An 18,528-nucleotide genomic window follows, 5' to 3' on the forward strand; every position below is an offset into this window, starting at 1 on the left:
GAATGCGGGCAGTTCTGTTCCCTGGACCACACTCGAGGGAAGAGCCAAGTCTTGTGGGCCGACACATCTAGCCATCCAGGGCAATCTAGGGCTCCTCAAGTAAGGGCCTGATCAACCCCATGGAACACGGTAAGTCTGCTGATTTCTTTATGTATCTGTAGGTCATCTGTGTTCATTGAGCGGCTCTGGAAGCCTGGGGGATGGTTTTTGTCAACCCGCTAGAACTAGCCCAAACGACCGGGGATCTCCCCGCTGTGTGGTCTCAATTTGTAAGAGTTCTGAGAGTTTTTGGTCATACATGACTGATTGCAGCTGTTAAATTTAAGATTAGACAACAGAGCGCAGGGAGAGATTTTGCCTGTCACATTTTTCTGCAGGCGCGTGTAAACAACCCCCTTTCTCTGGCTCACTGTTAGCTTATCAGTATCACAAGGCTAAGCATACCAAAACAAAGTGAAATGCACTGTTTAATAAGATTTATTTAGGATTTTTGAACTGTAGGGAATCTAATAGACATTCTAGATTCAGAGAATGTTTTGCTTGGATTTAGATTTTTTCATTTTTTTTAGATCTAATCAGTGGATACGGTCAAGGGAATTAAAAGTGCCATAGATTTTTGGAGATTTTTCAATTTTTCTCTGGTAATAGGGAGCATCTGGTAAATTTTCCGTGGGGTACTTCTGATATATTTCTGTTTTATATCAGTCAAGTAAACTTTTGTACTGGCTGGTAAATTTTGAATTGAGAGGGAGTGTGTTGTACCAGTTTCAGTAAATGAACGAGAGGGCAACTTTTGTACTGCTGAGGTGATATCCCAGGTCAGTAGATGCACCAAGTGATACATTTTGTGATCATACTGCTGGTAGATCCAGTCCAGTATATTTTCATTGCATCCTTGGAAATTTTTTTGCGTACTGCTGATATGTATATTTTTATTTTTTATTTTTGTTTACATTTTTAATATATATCAGTTCAGTATACTTTTGTAACAGAAGATTAGCATCAGGAGTCAAACTTTGGTTGTCACTATATGCACCCTTTTTTTGTTTGGCGCTGAACACCATTTTGTGTACGGCCAATCCACTGAGAGATCTTGCTAATAGGGTAATTTGCAACCCTCACTCTTCCTGAGACTTCAAGCTTTAAAGCTGTTCAATTCCTGCACTGGTTAACTTTTTAAAGATAAAGATGAGCCGATTGCCCTCTGCATTTAGAGATTCAATTTCCTCCCTCCCTGGGTTTGAAGAGGCATGTGACATAGTGACGCACCGGGAGGGAAAGAAATATGTTGATAAATTGAAAAAAACTAATGTCTATATGCAATTTGCATGAAAAGGGAAGATTACACCCAGACTTATGGTCTGAGGCTCTTAAACAACAAGATTTTAGAAGATAGTGATTTTCTGGCATCTGCCCAAGCAAGGCACCGTACTTGATGCGCTATTGCTAAAGATTTTTGGAGATTTTTTCTATTTTTCTCTGGTAATAGGGAGCATCTGGTAAATTTTCCGTGGGGTACTTCTGATATATTTCTGTTTTATATCAGTCAAGTAAACTTTTGTACTGGCTGGTAAATTTTGAATTGAGAGGGAGTGTGTTGTACCAGTTTCAGTAAACGAACGAGAGGGCAACTTTTGTACTGCTGAGGTGATATCCCAGGTCAGTAGATGCACCAAGTGATACATTTTGTGATCATACTGCTGGTAGATCCAGTCCAGTATATTTTCATTGCATCCTTGGAAATTTTTTTGCGTACTGCTGATATGTATATTTTTATTTTTTATTTTTGTTTACATTTTTAATATATATCAGTTCAGTATACTTTTGTAACAGAAGATTAGCATCAGGAGTCAAACTTTGGTTGTCACTATATGCACCCTTTTTTTGTTTGGCGCTGAACACCATTTTGTGTACGGCCAATCCACTGAGAGATCTTGCTAATAGGGTAATTTGCAACCCTCACTCTTCCTGAGACTTCAAGCTTTAAAGCTGTTCAATTCCTGCACTGGTTAACTTTTTAAAGATGAAGATGAGCCGATTGCCCTCTGCATTTAGAGATTCAATTTCCTCCCTCCCTGGGTTTGAAGAGGCATGTGACATAGTGACGCACCGGGAGGGAAAGAAATATGTTGATAAATTGAAAAAAACTAATGTCTATATGCAATTTGCATGAAAAGGGAAGATTACACCCAGACTTATGGTCTGAGGCTCTTAAACAACAAGATTTTAGAAGATAGTGATTTTCTGGCATCTGCCCAAGCAAGGCACCGTACTTGATGCGCTATTGCTAAAGAAAGATATGTGGAGGAGGAATGCAGGAAAAAGGGGAAAGTGATTATGTATTTGTATTACAAAGATAAAGAGCTATCACTGCCCTATAATGATGGTGATCCAAACTGTTGGATATGTGCCCACTGTGGTCAGCAAAACCTGCCCTCAGCAAAAAAAAAAACTGTGTTTCCTGTGGCCAAGCCCGGCCTGTAAATGTTCCACCTTGTACTGCCACAGCACCTTCGTATACAGCAAAAATGGAAACCCCCCATAATGCACCGGCCCCACTATATCCCATTCTACCTCCTTCTACTGTTGGGCATGTTGCTGCACCCACTCCCTGTGCTGTCAGCCATCTTGGTTTACCCGGAAGTACTGCTCCACCCACTTCCTCTGCTGGCAGCCATCTTGGTCTACCCAGAAGTACTGCTACACCCACTTCCTCTGCTGAAGAAATCAAGCTTATCTCTAAAACGTACAAAACATTCCAAGCTCTGGTGAATGCTGTAAACATGTTCAATGAAGCTAACCTCTTGGGTAATCAACCAATGCCACATGATGATTCAGATCAACATGGCTTACCCAGATCCACATAAAAAAAGAAACAGTTTTTTTGTTTTTACCCAGATCCACGCCATCTAAACTCTTGCCCATGCAGCCTAATGATTCCACAGATCTCCTGCATGGTTTTGGTGAACCCAGTCCATCGCAAACAATGACAATACCACTTACCTATAGTGGTGAAAATAAAGGGTCTAAAAAACCTCTTTCAGAGACTCTTAATAAATATGTTCCCTTTACCCCGGTGCAAGTAAATAATCTCTTAACCCAACTCCCTGACCCAGGGAAACAGCCAATGCCTTTCTACAGAAGAGTTAAGCAAATCCAACAAACCTATTCATCAGTATGGAAGGATTTATATAATCTAGTCTCTATCAGAACTGGAGACGCCTTCTGGCCTATTATTTCCGCCAGCCTTGATAGCTCTGCTATTGTGGACAAGGAGACATACTCTTCTGGAATGGAATTCTGCCGACAACTACAAGCCTGGGCCAGAGACAGACTACCTTTAAGCTCAACCAATTTCACTGATACCTCTCAGGAACCCCTTACGGAATCAGCTGAAAAGTTTGTCTCATGACTACTTAATCTGTTCCAGGATCAAAGTTATGACCTGGGAAGCAAATTCCATAAGACACTCTTCGTTAGCACCTTTGTTACTGTCCTCCATGATGCTACCAAGAAAAAGCTACTTGAACCAAAACAGCTCTTACTCATTGTCAAAGCTATAGAAAAACAAACTGAAGTGGTACCTACTAAGAAGAGCTCGTATGTGTCAGTCTGTCAAGATGCACCAATGATGCTTAATGCTACAACGCAATACCCGGTTCAGAATTATGTCCCTCAATTCCAAACTGTTCCTGCTCGATACCATGCTCTGAATTATGCCCCTCGAAGACCACTGGTCAGAAAGATCACCTGCTACAGGTGCTGTAAACTCGGACATGTCAAGCGAAACTGCAGAACCAGACTTCCTCCTTCCAACTATCGAATGGATTCAGCCACTGCAAGGCCAATGATGTCACAAAACCGTTATAATATGGACCAACAACAATCTGGACCTCTCTCTTTGGACACCCAAACCACTCCAGGATTAATCAACAATGGACACCCGACAACAGAATGACTCCACAAAATACAGCTAATCATGTCTCATCTAGAAATTATCAAGAATCTGGATCTGAGAATAATCCTTGCTCCTCCTATAATTCAGACTTCCAGGAACTACCTTATCATCCTCTATAGGACAATGGCAAAGACTATATCCAATGTCTATCTGCAACAAATTCCGGACCATGTCTGGTCCAAAGGCCCAGATGATATTGGACTCTTGCCTGTTCCACCTGTTAAGGTTTTTTTGAAACCTGGTGCCAAGATTTCAAAAGTACACCAGTATCCTGTAAGACCCTATCAAGAAGCTTCTCTATCTGAACAAATTACAACTCTTCTCAAGAATGGAGTGTTATTCAAATGTGTTTCACAAGCAAACACCCCTTTGTTTCCATTAAAAGAAGAAGACCCCAAAAGGACAACCTGAGAAGTTCCGCATGGTACATGATCTTCGTGCCATTAATGCTGCCACAATTCTAGATACTCCCATCGTTCCCAATCAGCATACTCTGCTTAATTCTATACCCCCAGATGCCCAGTTCTTTACTGTTCTGGACTTAGCCAATGCTTTCTTCAGCGTTCCATTGCATCCAGACTGCCAATATCTTTTTCCTTTACTCCCCAAGGTGGGCAGTACACCTGGACCCACTTGCCACAAGGAGCTCAGAACTCCCCTAATCACTTTTCTCAAGAGTTATCCACCTGTCTGGATCCATGGGTAGGAGCCCATCATAATGTGACTTTACTTCAATACATGGATGACCTCTACTCTGTGCCACATCGCAAGATAAGTGTGCAACCACTTCACTTGATCTACTATCTTTCCTTGCTTCAACCAACTGCAAGGTGTCCCTTGAAAAAGTTCAATGGGCACAACAAAAAGTAGTCTTCCTAGGACATTGTATCTGTCAAGGTGTTAAACATTTGACAGAAGACAGGAAGCAAGCCATACAAGAGATTCCTATACCTACAACTATCAAGCAACTACAGGCTTTTCTTGGTATGATCACTTACTGCCGACAATGGATTCTGGATGCCTCAGATGAAAACTCTGTATGATGTCATTCCAACTATAGCTCAGAAGCAACCACTTTCATGGGAGGCCATACAGTGTTTGAACCACCTAAAAGACCTTATCATGTCCGCTCCAGCACTTAGCATCCCAAACTATGAACTATCGTTTTATCTGTCTATCTGAAAGAAAGGGCCATGCCTCTGGAGTCCTTGCATAAAAACATGGAGACAAATTAAGACCTTTGGGATACTACTCATGCAGACTAGATCCTGTTGCACGAACTGCACCAACCTGCCTTCGAGCTGTGATAGCAGCAAAAGACCTTTTGGACAAGACCTCGGACATCATTCTTCGACATTAGGCAACCATGCTTGCGGTTCATATTCTTTTTGCAGGTATAACATCAAAGCTAAAAAGTTTAAATTGGGTAGTTATACTATACATGTGAAACAATGCATCACATGTAGGTCCGATCATGTTGTATACAGCATGATATGTTCTTGTGGTTTTATTATACAGGAGAGACAATGCCCTCTGTTTCATAGAATAAGGGAGCATTTCCGCTCTCTAAGGACAGGAATCGGATTTTATAGCCCATATGGCTGGTGTTCACAATAGTAATACTAACGCAGTCCGCTTTGCTGCTCTAGAGAGGTTGGAAACTGCAATCCCTGGTGAAGACAAACACCATATACTGCTGTTAAAAGAGGAACGTTGGATCCTCCGGCTGGAGGCCAACGGCCCTCTTGGTTTAAATGACCAGCAAGAATTTTCAATTTTCTTGTAAATTCTGTATATTCTTTGGATGCTGCTTCCTGCTTCAGATTTGGTTTTAGCTTGCATAGACACTAGTTCACAATGTTTTAACTTTTTTTGTTGATTTTCACTATGGTTACTGGTCATGTGTTATTTAAGCTCACCTGTCGGGATACGTCACATGCCAAGAGGCCCTTATGAAGCGCAACCGCGTGATACGGACCGTTGCCCTGTATGACTGAACCCCCCCCCCGCTTACCAGCTTGTCTGCCTTCCCTATTTTGATGTTCCTGCCGGCACATGAGTTTTAAAATAAAGAAGTATCCACATGTCTACCGAAATTGGGGTGAGTGCTCTGTTATTCTTTCTTATTTGCATCATATGGCTGTTTGCTGTTATCTATGTGTAGCATGAAAATAGAAAAGCAGGGAGTCAGCTCAAGGAGGCACGGAGAAGGAATGGGACGGGTCTCAGGCATTCAGTATTAGAAAAAGAAATGGATACTCCAGCTGCCTAAAATTTCAATACTTTATTCAATCCATTGAAACGTAACAAAAAAGGGCAGAGTAAAAGCCAAATGAAACGCCGACACTTTTCGGTTTACACGAAAACCTTATTCATAGCGATAATTCACAGAGGACAGTGTTCAGTATATATACCTGCTCAGAAGTATTGAATTGGTAAAGGGCACACCTTCCAAGAGGCGTGAGTTCCGGTAAGGTAAATTATTCAAAGTAGTTGCAAGTACACGAGCAGGTGTATATACTATATGCGCATGAAAGACTATATAAAAAAGACAATGTCTAAAGAATATATATATGAACTTATAAATATGCACAAGTAAATACGTATGATTTGCAAAACAGGTCAATAGATATAGGAAAGGTCATTCTTATAATTCAGTCCTCGTGGGTATCTGGTGTCCAGACAGAGGATCCAAAATGCCTCCCGTCTGAATACCAGTTTACTCCAGTCGCCACCTCGTCTAGGTGGTTTAACTCTTTCGGTCCCTTGAATGCTCAGGTTAGACAGATCTCCGGCATGTTTTTCTAGTAGATGTTTTGTAAGTCCAGACATCGCTGAGAGGTCGCTGAGAGGTTAGAAGTTGTTGACGGAATGCAAGATGTTCGACAACTCTTTTTTTTTTTTTTCTAGTTGTACAACCAATATATATTGTAAATTACAGAGATTGCATGTTGCAAGGTAAATGACGTGTGCAGTATGACAGTTAATGAATGATTTAACATTGTAACTATTGCCGGTGGAAGAGGATTTAAATTTGTTGGAACTGTTAATATATTTGCACAAATTGCATCGTGTATGGCCAGATTTGTAGGTTCCTCTACAATTAAGCAAATTTTGTTTCCTGACAGGTTCTATTCAGAGGTCACTTGGGGACAGTTGGTTGTATAGGGATTTTCCTTTACAGGGAACAATCCTAACTCCTGTATGATATATTTTTGACAGGGTTTCATCATGATGAAGAACAGGTAAGTGTTTTAGAACAATTTGTTTTATTTGTTCAAAGTCCATACTGTACGCTGTACTAAATGTAAGAAGATTAGTCTGTGAGGAATTCCGTTTCTCTTGAGGTGGATATGGTTTGTTTTTTAGATAATATCCTTGTGGTTTGGAATTAACAATATTTATAGCCCATTGGATATGGGTTTGTGTAAATCCTCTCAATATTAGTCGGTTAGATATATCTGTACAGGTTCTCAGATATTAATTCATGGTTTTCTGAACATGTCCTTCTCGCTCGCACAAACTCCCCTTTAGGACAATTCCTAATAACATGCCGTAGGTGGCAGCTCTCTGCATGTAGCAAACTATTGCCTGCGGTTTGTTTTCTATACAGTTTCGATTTTATTCAATTGAGGGTTGCACATTAGTGTAACATCCCAAAAATTTGTATTAAGATTATCACATTGAGTGGTAAATCGTAAGTTGTATTGATTATGGTTGAGAAACTCATCAAATTTAACTGCTCGTTCTTTTGTACCAAGCCACACAAGGAGGAGGTCGTCCAAGTATCTTCTATACCATCCAATTAGGTGGAAAAATGGATTAGAAGTATTATATAGGATGACCTCCTCCCAGTGGGCCATAATTGGTTTGCTAGCGATGGGGAGAATTTTGCTACCATAGGGCATCCAGTAGTCTGTAAATAATATTGTGAATTGAAACGAAAAAAAATTGTGTGGGAGCAAGAAGGACATCCAATTTATATTGTTTAAGTTCTGTATTTATCCAAGTGAAATGCTATGGTTTGTACTGCAAGGTTGTTTGTACTACAAGTATATAGTGCTACAATATCAGCAGATAGCCAGATTGCATTTTTTGGCCACAAAATATTCTGTACTGCTTGTAATAATGACTAAGTATCCTGTATATAACCTGGAGTACGGATGTCAAGTGGTTGTAATAGGTTGTCTAACCATGCTCTGAGTCGTTTGAGGAGGGAATCAATCCCAGCCACAATGGGTCTCAGTGGCAGAGGAAATATCCTTTTGTGCATATGTGTAGCAAGTGGAATACTAGAAGTGCGAACAGGACATCTGTATTACCGGCACCTGCATTGTTCTATTAGTTGTTGTGCAAGGATTACAATTACTCTCTGTGAGTGGACTAGTAAAAATAGTGCTACAAGAAAAACCTTTATTTCAAGTACAGTCAATCAAGAGAGTAAATATTGAGGATTCTGTAAAACCGTTTTACATAGATTACATAGTATGAACATAAACTATTGTAAGAAAGCAAATTCTGTATGACAAAAAAAAGGAAAAGAATTAGATAATATAAAAATTCATAGTATTTTAAAATATTTTAAGGAAATAGGTACTAAAACCCCTTTTAAAAATCAGAAGGATATGTTGGTCTTAAGAATTGCCTTATAAGTTGGCACAGAACACTGTCTGAAGCCCAGGTTTGGGCTACTTCATTATCCTTCTGCTACCTTGGAATATTCTCTACACTCAGGCCTTTTCTACCTTCCGCTCCATGCCCTTTGTCTGATTTCAATTCATGTCTTCCCCATTTAGTAACCTTTCTTTCTCCCCTGTTCTATTGCCCTGCCTCTGTTCTTAAAGGATTGAATTCCCTTTTCTTGATTTTAAAATTGCACTCCTTACTTATGATGTTTATGTAAGCATAAGGAAACAGAGATGCCACGTGTGCTATAGAAAGAGAAATCTTAAGCCGTGCAGATACATAAGAGTTATTATAGCTAAAACCAGCCTCGATCTACAGACCACAGATCCAGCATGTATTACATAGAGTGACATGCTTGCATAAGAAAAGTCTGAAACTAGAAGCAGTTGGCGAACTGCATATCAATGGATCTGAAAATGGGGGAGGGGGGGTGTATGGGTGTGGATGCCATTGCTCAGTACCACGTCCTTGACACATGAGCTCAGAGCATGATCTAGAGCTGACAGATTCCCTTTAAGGAAACTTTTCTATCATTTAGGAGGTACAAACTAAATAAATGTATGCTTGTTGGAGTGCAAAGGTGTTGTAGAATTCGATTTAAGTTATATGGTAAAGGAGAAAAAAGGCAAGATGAAAGTAGAGAAATAGGGTAAAGAATTTGGTTAATAATGCCTTGGTGGGTCCCATAAGTAGATATGTTTTACCATGACTTATCTAATAGGGCTTCACTGGAGTGCTGATTGATTGAGTTGGTTAACTGCAGTCTTTGTAAACATGTTCAAAAACTTCATTAATGTCAATTTTTACCTTTTTAAATAGATATTTATGACCGTAGCAACCAATTAATCAAAACAAATGGAGAGGGCCCCCTTTGTGTTCTCATCATTATATCACTAAAGTTAAATACTTATATACTGTGTATATACCCCCCTACAAAAATGCTACTGAATAATATAATAAACCTGCACATGGAGTGCTTTAAGCAACCTAAAAGAGTTTTCTAGGCTTATCTCAAATTTGTATTGAGGCAGTGAATGGTAAGGCAAAACGAAAAACAAAAACATACTCAACACTTTGCTCATTCCTGGTCCAGCACCACCTCCAGTCCCCAGTGGAAGTGCATTGCAAATATCCCTGACCTATGAGGGATATAACTCAGTGCTAAACCAGGAGCGAGCAGAGGGGTGAATATAGTTTTTTTTTTTTTGGACTACTCAGAATCCCCTGCTTCTGGCCAGCTTTTATTTAAAAGGGTTTTCAGGTACATTTGTTTGCTCCCTCCCCGTACACTGCAAATAAAAAAGCCTGCATTCTAACCTCCTCTGGTCCCTGGCTGCTGCCACTGTCAAGCCTTACGGTCCTTCCTGCAATTCTCTTTTTCCTCCTTTTACTAACATTTCTTTCCCATTGAGCCAATCTGTAGGCTCAGTGGACAGTTTCTGTTTCCACAAAACATTATCATATGGGGGGGAAAAAGACCTGCATAAGGGACCAGAAGACTCAACAGAGGCACCAGTGTGAGAGCAGAGAAAGTAATGATGCAGACATTTTTATTTTGAGTGACCAGGGAGGCAGGTAACAAATGTATTTTTCCCCACAAAACATGTTTATTTTCTTTACATTTCAGTGTAGCCCCTTAGAGTAGAGCATTATGACAAGGCAGCCCAAAAAAGGTTGTGCACTTGTGCCTTGTACAATACTAATTGTATGTTTATTTGGGCATGGATTTAGATGCAGTTATGTGGTAAGATTAGATACATTTAGCACATACCACATAAAAAGTAATTGAAAAACAGTTGGAGTTATGCGATTTTTGGATGAAGTATATTGTTGAGAGGTTGCATTGTGTATATTCTTCATGAGGAAAATAATTATTTTAGATATTGAAAAAACATTAGAGAGTGGATGACAGCATTCTTTCCATAAATATGATAAATCGATGCTTCAGCTAATTACCTAGAGAGGGAATTTAGCTGCAGAACTTGTATTGTACTGTTTCCTTCTCTATATTAAAATAACATCATCTTTTTTCTTTTCTTGTCATTGTAGATCCCACATATGTTGATAGGGAAAATGTGTCTCTAAATACACAACAGTTTTAGGTAGTAATTAAACTGAAAAAGGGAAATTTTTAAAAACTGTTTATTATTCAGTGAGATTAATAATCACATGTTCCTCATGATCTAATCTCGGCCATTAATGGTTCTGTGATGCCTGTATCAACATATCTATTTTAATATTTTTCTCTATGTGAATTAGGATGTGATGTGTCATGTAAACATATCATCCCCATAAACATTATTAAAGACAGGATGTATACAGGATGTGTAATAGATGTAAAGCACAGCAATATCTAATGAAAGCATTACCTAATGGTTCCTGTACAAATTAGGTTAAGGGTAAAAATAAAAAATTACTCCCAATTTCAACCAAAGAGATCCTTAGTGGAGTAATTTAGTGGAGCACAGTATATTATAACTAATTAGGGGACACAGTTTAATGTAACTAATTTAGGGGGCACAGTATATTATAACTAATAGGAGCACAGTATGTTATAACTAATTGAGAAACACACAGTATAACTAATTTGGGGGCAACATTTATTATAACTAATTGAAGGGGAACTGTGCATTATAATTGATTAAGGGGGCCCAGTGTAAAAAACAATACATTTTTGTGGGCTCAGAGTGTAGTATAACGAATTTCAAGGTCATGGTGAGTATTTTTATTACTATCAGTGGGATACAATACAGGAATTTAGGTGCACTATTGTGGTAGATGTATACAATGACATTGGCTATCCCTCAAAACTGATGTTAAAATTGAGACATTCGCCAGTATATCCTTAGATGAAGGACATACCAGAGCCCGCACACCAACGCCAAGGTTTCTCAAGTGGCACGGGACCTAACACTAACCTACCTGTGCGTGGGGCACTGCCTGTATTATAGTGAATTTCTGGGCAAAGTGTATATTATAATTCATTTAATTATTCCTCCGTTGGATGCCCACGCTAGGAGACTGAGCGCCCAGTGGTGTTGCAGGGGCTGCTGTTATAGAAGGTTTATTCAGGGCTGGTGCAGTGTGCTTGTCCTACGTGGAACATAGGGAAAATATGCGCAGATACTGCGATATTGTAACCTACCAGTGCGTGATAAGCAAAATCCAGGGGCCAGTGGGCAATTACAGCAGCATTAGGCCGACTCGCAGCCTGCTCCCAGTTGCCTCCAGTGTGACTGAGCACACATACAATGGGTGGAGGGCGAGACAGGCTACATACAAGCCCCACCTAAGTTGGCTGATATGTGTGCCAGCCTCACAGGTGAACCTTAACCTCCTGAGCGGTATTCCCGAGCGTGACTCGGGGTTAATTTTCCCTGCCAGGATCGGTAACCCCGAGTCACGCTCGGGGTAGAATTGCAGAGTTCCCGGCCGGGCTGCACGATATATCGCAAAAGCAATGCGACATAGCGATGCGGCCCCCGGGAAAACTTGCGATTATCTGCTCTGGTCGGCTCCCGTTGCGGGGGCCGGCCAGAGCAGGTAAAGAAAAATACTAAAAGTCAGTGTTTCCCTACCAGGGGGCCTCCAGCTGTTGCAAAACTACAACTCTCAGCATACCCGAACAGCCAAAGGCTGTCCGGGCATGCTGGGAGTAGTAGTTTCACAACAGCTGGAGGCCCCCTGTTAGAAAAACACTGAGCTAAGTGTAAAAGGAAGAAGTAGTAAAATAAAAAAAAACTTTTGCTCACCTAGTCCCGGTCCCTGCAGATGCCGTTCCCCTCCGTGCGGTCCGGGGTGTCCTCTCTTCACTATTCATCTTCTAGGACCTTTCACTTTTCAGCCAATCACAGGCCACAGTGGTGTAAAGCCTGTGATTGGCTGAAGGGGAAAGGACTTGTTCTGCAGGAAATACACTAGGTTTGAAATCTGCCGGCAAACCTAGTGTATTTGCTGCAGGACAAGACAAGGTGACAAGGGGGGGGGTTGTGACAAGGGGGGGGATGTGTCGGGGGGGGGGGGGTTGTGACAAAGGGGGGGGGATGTGTCGGGGGGGGGAATGTGACAAGGGGGGGAATGTAACAAGGGGGGGAATGTGACAAGGGGGGGAATGTGTCAGGGGGGAGGGGGGAATGTGACAAGGGGGGGGAATGTGACAAGGGGGGGGAATGTGACAAGGGGGGGGGGATGTGTCAGGGGGGAATGTGTCAGGGGGGGAATGTGACAAGGGGGGGAATGTGACAAGGGGGGGAATGTGTCAGGGGGGGGGAATGTGTCAGAGGGGGGGGAATGTGTCAGGGGGGGGAATGTGACAAGGGGGGGGAATGTGACAAGGGGGGGGAATGTGACAGGGGGGGAATGTGACAGGGGGGGGAATGTGACAGGGGGGGGAATGTGACAAGAAGGGGGGAGAATGTGACAAGGAGGGGGGAGAATGTGACAAGCAGGGGGGAGAATGTGACAAGGAGGGGGGAGAATATGACGGGGGATGTGACAAGGGAGGGGGAATGTGACAGGGGAGATGTGAAATGGGTGGAGGGAGATGTGAAATTAAGTTAAAAAAATTGTACCGCTTTTGGTACAAATTTCCAGACAGAATCATACCGCCAGGGAGGTTAATGCTGCCTTAATAGTGATCAAGGCGCATTAAATGTGGAGTTTATACACCTCCAAGTTTAAGATTCAAACAACAACAAAGAAATGGTCTCAAATGGCAGGAGATGTTCAACCCCAAATGCAGTTGTGCATATATACTGGGGGAGCAGATCCTGCCCTTGTAGTCTGTTGCTAAGGGCGATCCCCAGCATAAAAATGCATACAATGGAGGATGCCTACAACAGACTACAAGTGCCACAATGGCATCCTCCACCAGATAAACGGTGTGGATGTGTAACAATTAGATTACAATACAGGAATTTTGGTAGATGTATACAATGACATTGGCTATCCCTCAACACTGATGTTAAAATTTAGACATTTGCCAGTATATCCTTAGATGAAGGACATACCAGAGCCCGCACACCAACGCCAAGGTTTCTCAAGTGGCACGGGACCTAACACTAACCTACCTGTGCGTGGGGCACTGCCTGTATTATAGTGAATTTCTGGGGCAAAGTGTATATTATAATTCATTTAATTATTCCTCCGTGGGATGCCCACGCTAGGAGACTGAGCGCCCAGTGGTGTTGCAGGGGCTGCTGTTATAGAAGGTTTATTCAGGGCTGGTGCAGTGTGCTTGTCCTACGTGGAACATAGGGAAAATATGCGCAGATACCGCGATATTGTACGGGCAGACATACGGGAGATTGCGATTATGCGAAAAGATGATTATAATGCAGCAATTTGCTGACACGGAGGAGGCTGGATAAGGGGCTGTTGTTTGGACAGGAAAGCTGACTTGGAGGTAAATGGATGACTGGATGGCTGGATAAGGTATATACTGGAGTGTATGTGATAGAGGAGGATACTGATTAGGGGGTAGTTGCTTAAATAGTGCAGAAAAAAATGATCTGAGAACTGGCAGGATAGCGGGGGTCTCATATGATCTGAAATTAGATGATGGTCTCTACCATTTCATTTAGACCTCTGAGGTATACAGTGCCGAGTTAGAACTTCCAAAAGATTGCCCATCTTTTTCGGAGTTCAAATCGATTGGAGTTATAGTCTAGGATGTGGTCAATTGGGGTAACTGATAGGATCTGTGTTCTCTGGGTGTGTAGTGACACAGTGCCTGGAGAGTCCATGGAGCATGAATATTTTTCTGATATGTTGCCTATGTTTATTAATTCGGCAGTGCAGGGATTGTGTCGTACTTCCAACATACTGGAGGCCACAGATACAGTCTATAAGATAAATGACATAAGCTGATTGAGACGTCAATCTGTATTTAAGCTGAAAATTTTCTTCGGTAGTATGTGATTTGATTTCATTAACATTATTTTTAATCTGCAACACAAAAAGAGAAACACAGCCGCACATCCACCAGTTGTAATTTGATCTACTTGTTTCTCAGCATAATTTCAAAAACTAACAGGTTGTTAGTGTACATTTTGATCAAAAAGTACAAGCCCACTCGCCACGTCAAGGCCACCTCGTTAGAGTTGGACCCTAACCTGACACTGGCGTAGCGCCCGTCGGCGACCACTGCCTCTGAGACCCCATGCCCAATGGGGGGAGCTACCCAGTGGCCAGGCAGCCCCACTACTGCCCGACAAAGCCCCTGGCTCTGGGCTACTCCACTCCGCAGACAAAGCATCACAGAAACAATGGCCGCCACAGAGAGCCACACCAGTATGAAACCTACCATGTGCTCACTGCCAAATTGACATAAAATATTAACAAATATGTGAACACTTTTCTTGGGTTTGCAGCTGTATAGCGTTTCACATAAGTTCACATTTATTACCATCCAAGTATTGCCTGCTACTAACAAAGCCATAGCAAGAGGACAACTTCTTCAAAGTAAGGATGTAAGAGGAGTGGTAGAATCATTTAAAGGCGTATTCCAGGAAAAAACTTTTTCTTTTGTATAAACTGGCTCCAGAATGTTAAACAGATTTGTAAATTACTTCTATTTAAAAATCTTAATCATTCCAATAATTATCAGCTGCTGAAGTTGAGTTGTTGTTTTCTGTCTGGCAACAGTGCCCTCTGCTGACATCTCTGCTGGTCTCGGGAACTGCACAGAGTAGAAGAGGTTTGCTATGGGGATTTGCTTCTACTCTGGACTGTTCCCGAGACAGGTGTCATAAGAAAGCACTTAGACAGAAAAGAACAACTCAACTTCAGCAGCTCATAAGTACTGAAAGGATTAAGATTTTTTAATTGAAGTAATTTACAAATCTGTTTAACTTTCTGGAGCCAGTTGATATTAAAAAAAAAAAAGTTTTTTCCTGAATAACCGCTTTAACCCCTTAAGGACCCAGCCATTTTACACCTTAGGACCCGGCCATTTTTTGCACATCTGACCACTGTCACTTTAAACATTAAAGGACATCTGCAGTGCTGGGCAAAAAAACTTTTTTTTACCTCATTTAATAGCCTTTCCAACGATGTCTCCCCCATCAAAATTGGCCCAGTCGTTCTCCCGTTATCAGCACACGAATTACGGAGAAGTGAAAGTAAAACTACATCTCCCATCATGCCTTGTGCTTACTTCCTGTAAGCTGCTGCCCTCCCCCTGTTCTATCCCCCCCGAGCAAATTATTATATTGTAACGCCCACATCTCCCTTCCCTATGCATACACCCTCCCCTTCTGCTCATCTCCCCCTCCCCATGCTGGCTCCTGTCCAGTGATGAAGCAGGCTGCCTCCGTGCTCACTGTAGTGTGGGCACTGGAGAGTGGATAGTGAAAGTAAAAATGGTAAAAAAAAACACATAATTGTTTGTCTATAAAACTGTCCTGATAGGGGTCCCTCCATCTTTTTCACAACTACAACTCCAAGCATGCCCAGTTATTTTATATGCTGTTCGGGCATGCTGGGAATTCCAGTGGTGCCTCCAGCTGTTGCAAGACTACAAATCCCAGCATGCCCTGTCAGCTTTCTGCTGTTTGAGTGTATAAAGGAGTTGTAGTTCACCAACACCTCTACTGTATCAGGAGACTCCTGGGAGTTGTAGTTCACAAACACCTCTATTGTATCTCTGTAGTCTCCTGGGTGTTGTAGTTCACAAACACCTCTATTGTATCAGGAGTCTCCTGGGTGTTGTAGTTCACTAACACCTATATTGTATCTCTGTAGTCTCCTGGGGGTTGTAGTTCACCAACACCTATATTGTATCTCTGTAGTCTCTTGGGAGTTGTAGTTCACAAACACCTCTATTGTATCTCTGTAGTCTCCTGGGAGTTGTAGTTCATACACCAGTGTTTCCCAACCAGGGTGCCTCCAGATGTTGCAAAACTACTACTCCCAGCATTCCCTGGTTGGGAAACACTGGCATACACACACACATAACAGGGACTACAACTCCCAGCATGTGTCATTCAGTAGTCCCCCCCCTCTCACACACAGAATCATCTCCAGTATGATATTTATTCCCTGTAGTCTATACACCACCAGCCCCTGCAGTATAATATGTCTCCTCCACACACACGTCCTCCCCTCCCTGCTCTGTGGTTTGCTCTGTGTTTCCCCCATGAAAACTTGAATCCTCCCGGTGATAAGTGAGGTCCTATGTAGACAGAGCAGGGGAGGGGGGAGGAGCTGTGGACGTCCTCATTCTCTCCCTGCTTGAATCTAATAGATAGGGGCGTTTCTGAGGATGAGCCTATGGCTGCCTCAGAAAGCACCCGCTCATGCATATGCATAAGCAGGGAGGACCTGACAGAGGCTAGGGGGAGCACAAACACTGCTGGGAGGAAGAGATCTCCGTCCCCAAGATGGCGGCTGCAATGTAATGAATAGGGGACGGACGCAGGACTACTGGGCTATGCTGGCAACTCTAATATCTCAGAAACGGCTGCATATAGGTAAATAGAACTAATTGACTGAATTGTATAACTTTTGTTTGGGGAACATTTGGGCAGGGATTTTTGACCACTACAGTTGTCCTTTAATAACTAAAAGCATTCCAGAGTTATCATTCTTATTCCAAGATAGTTTATTCGTGACATATTCTTTAACTTAGTGGTAAAAATTTTTTGGTAACTTGCATCCTTTCTTGGTGAAAAATCCCCAAATTTGATGAAAAATTTGAAAATTTTGCATTTTTCTAACTTTGAAGCTCTCTGCTTGTAATGAAAATGGATATTCCAAATATTATTTTTTTATTCACATATACAATATGTCTACTTTATATTTGCATCATAAAATTGACGAGTTTTTACTTTTGGAAGACACCAGAGGGCTTCAAAGTTCAGCGGCAATTTTCCAATTTTTCACAAAATTTCCAAAATCACAATTTTTCAGGGACCAGTTCAGGTTTAAAGTGAATTTGAAGGGTCTTCATCTTAGAAATACCCCACAAATGACCCCATTATAAAAACTGCACCCCCTAAAGTATTCAAAATGACATTCAGTCAGCATTTTAACCCTTTAGGTGTTTCACAGGAATAGCAGCAAAGTGAAGGAGAAAATTCACAATCTTCATTTTTTACACTCGCATGTTCTTGTAGACCCAATTTTTTAATTTTTACAAGGGGTAAAAGGAGAAAATGTATACTTATATTTGTAGCCCAATTGCCCTCGAGTAAGCACATACCTCATATGTCTATGTAAAGTGTTCGGCGGGCGCAGTAGAGGGCTCAGAAGGGAAGGAGCGACAAGGGGATTTTGGAGCGTACGTTTTTCTGAAATGGTTTTTGGGGGGCATGTTGCATTTAGGAAGCCCTTATGGTGCCAGGACAGCAAAAAATACCCACATGCCATACCATTTTGGAAACTAGACCCCTTGAGGAACGTAACAAGGAATAAAGTGAGCCTACATACCCCACAGGGGTTTCACGACTTTTGCATACGTAAAAAAAAAATTTTTTCACTAAAATGTGTGTTTCCCCCCCCAAATTTCACATTTTTGCAAGGGTTAATAGCAGAAAATACCCCCCAAAATTTGTAACCCCATCTCTTCTGAGTATGGAGGTACCCCATAAGTTGACCTGAAGCGCACTACGGGCGAACTACAATGCTCAGAAGGAGTCATATTTGGCTTTTTGAGAGCAAATTTTGCTCGGGGGGCATGTCGCATTTAGGAAGGCCCTATGGTGCCAGAACAGCAAAATAACCCCCACATGGCATACCATTTTGGAAACTTGACCCCTTGAGGAATGTAACAAGGGGTACAGTGAGCATTTACCCCCCACTGGTGTCTGTCAGATCTTTGGAACAGTGAACTGTACAACATTTTTTATTTGCGCAGCCCACTGTTCCAAAGATCTGTCAGACAC

General features: G+C 41.8%; 1 long non-coding RNA gene across 3 annotated transcripts in view; it reads left to right on the forward strand.

The window, feature by feature from the left end:
- Nucleotides 1-18,528, forward strand: part of LOC130282031 (uncharacterized) — a 125,161-nt gene that overhangs the window by 64,650 nt on the left and 41,983 nt on the right. For all 3 annotated transcript variants that reach the window (XR_008846219.1, XR_008846218.1, XR_008846220.1), the window contains one exon: nt 7,087-7,203. This is a non-coding gene — a long non-coding RNA (uncharacterized LOC130282031). The remainder of the gene's footprint in view (nt 1-7,086; nt 7,204-18,528) is intronic.

This window comes from Hyla sarda, chromosome 7 (genome assembly GCF_029499605.1).
Source record: "Hyla sarda isolate aHylSar1 chromosome 7, aHylSar1.hap1, whole genome shotgun sequence".
In the NCBI taxonomy this organism is placed as follows: Eukaryota; Metazoa; Chordata; class Amphibia; order Anura; family Hylidae; genus Hyla; species Hyla sarda.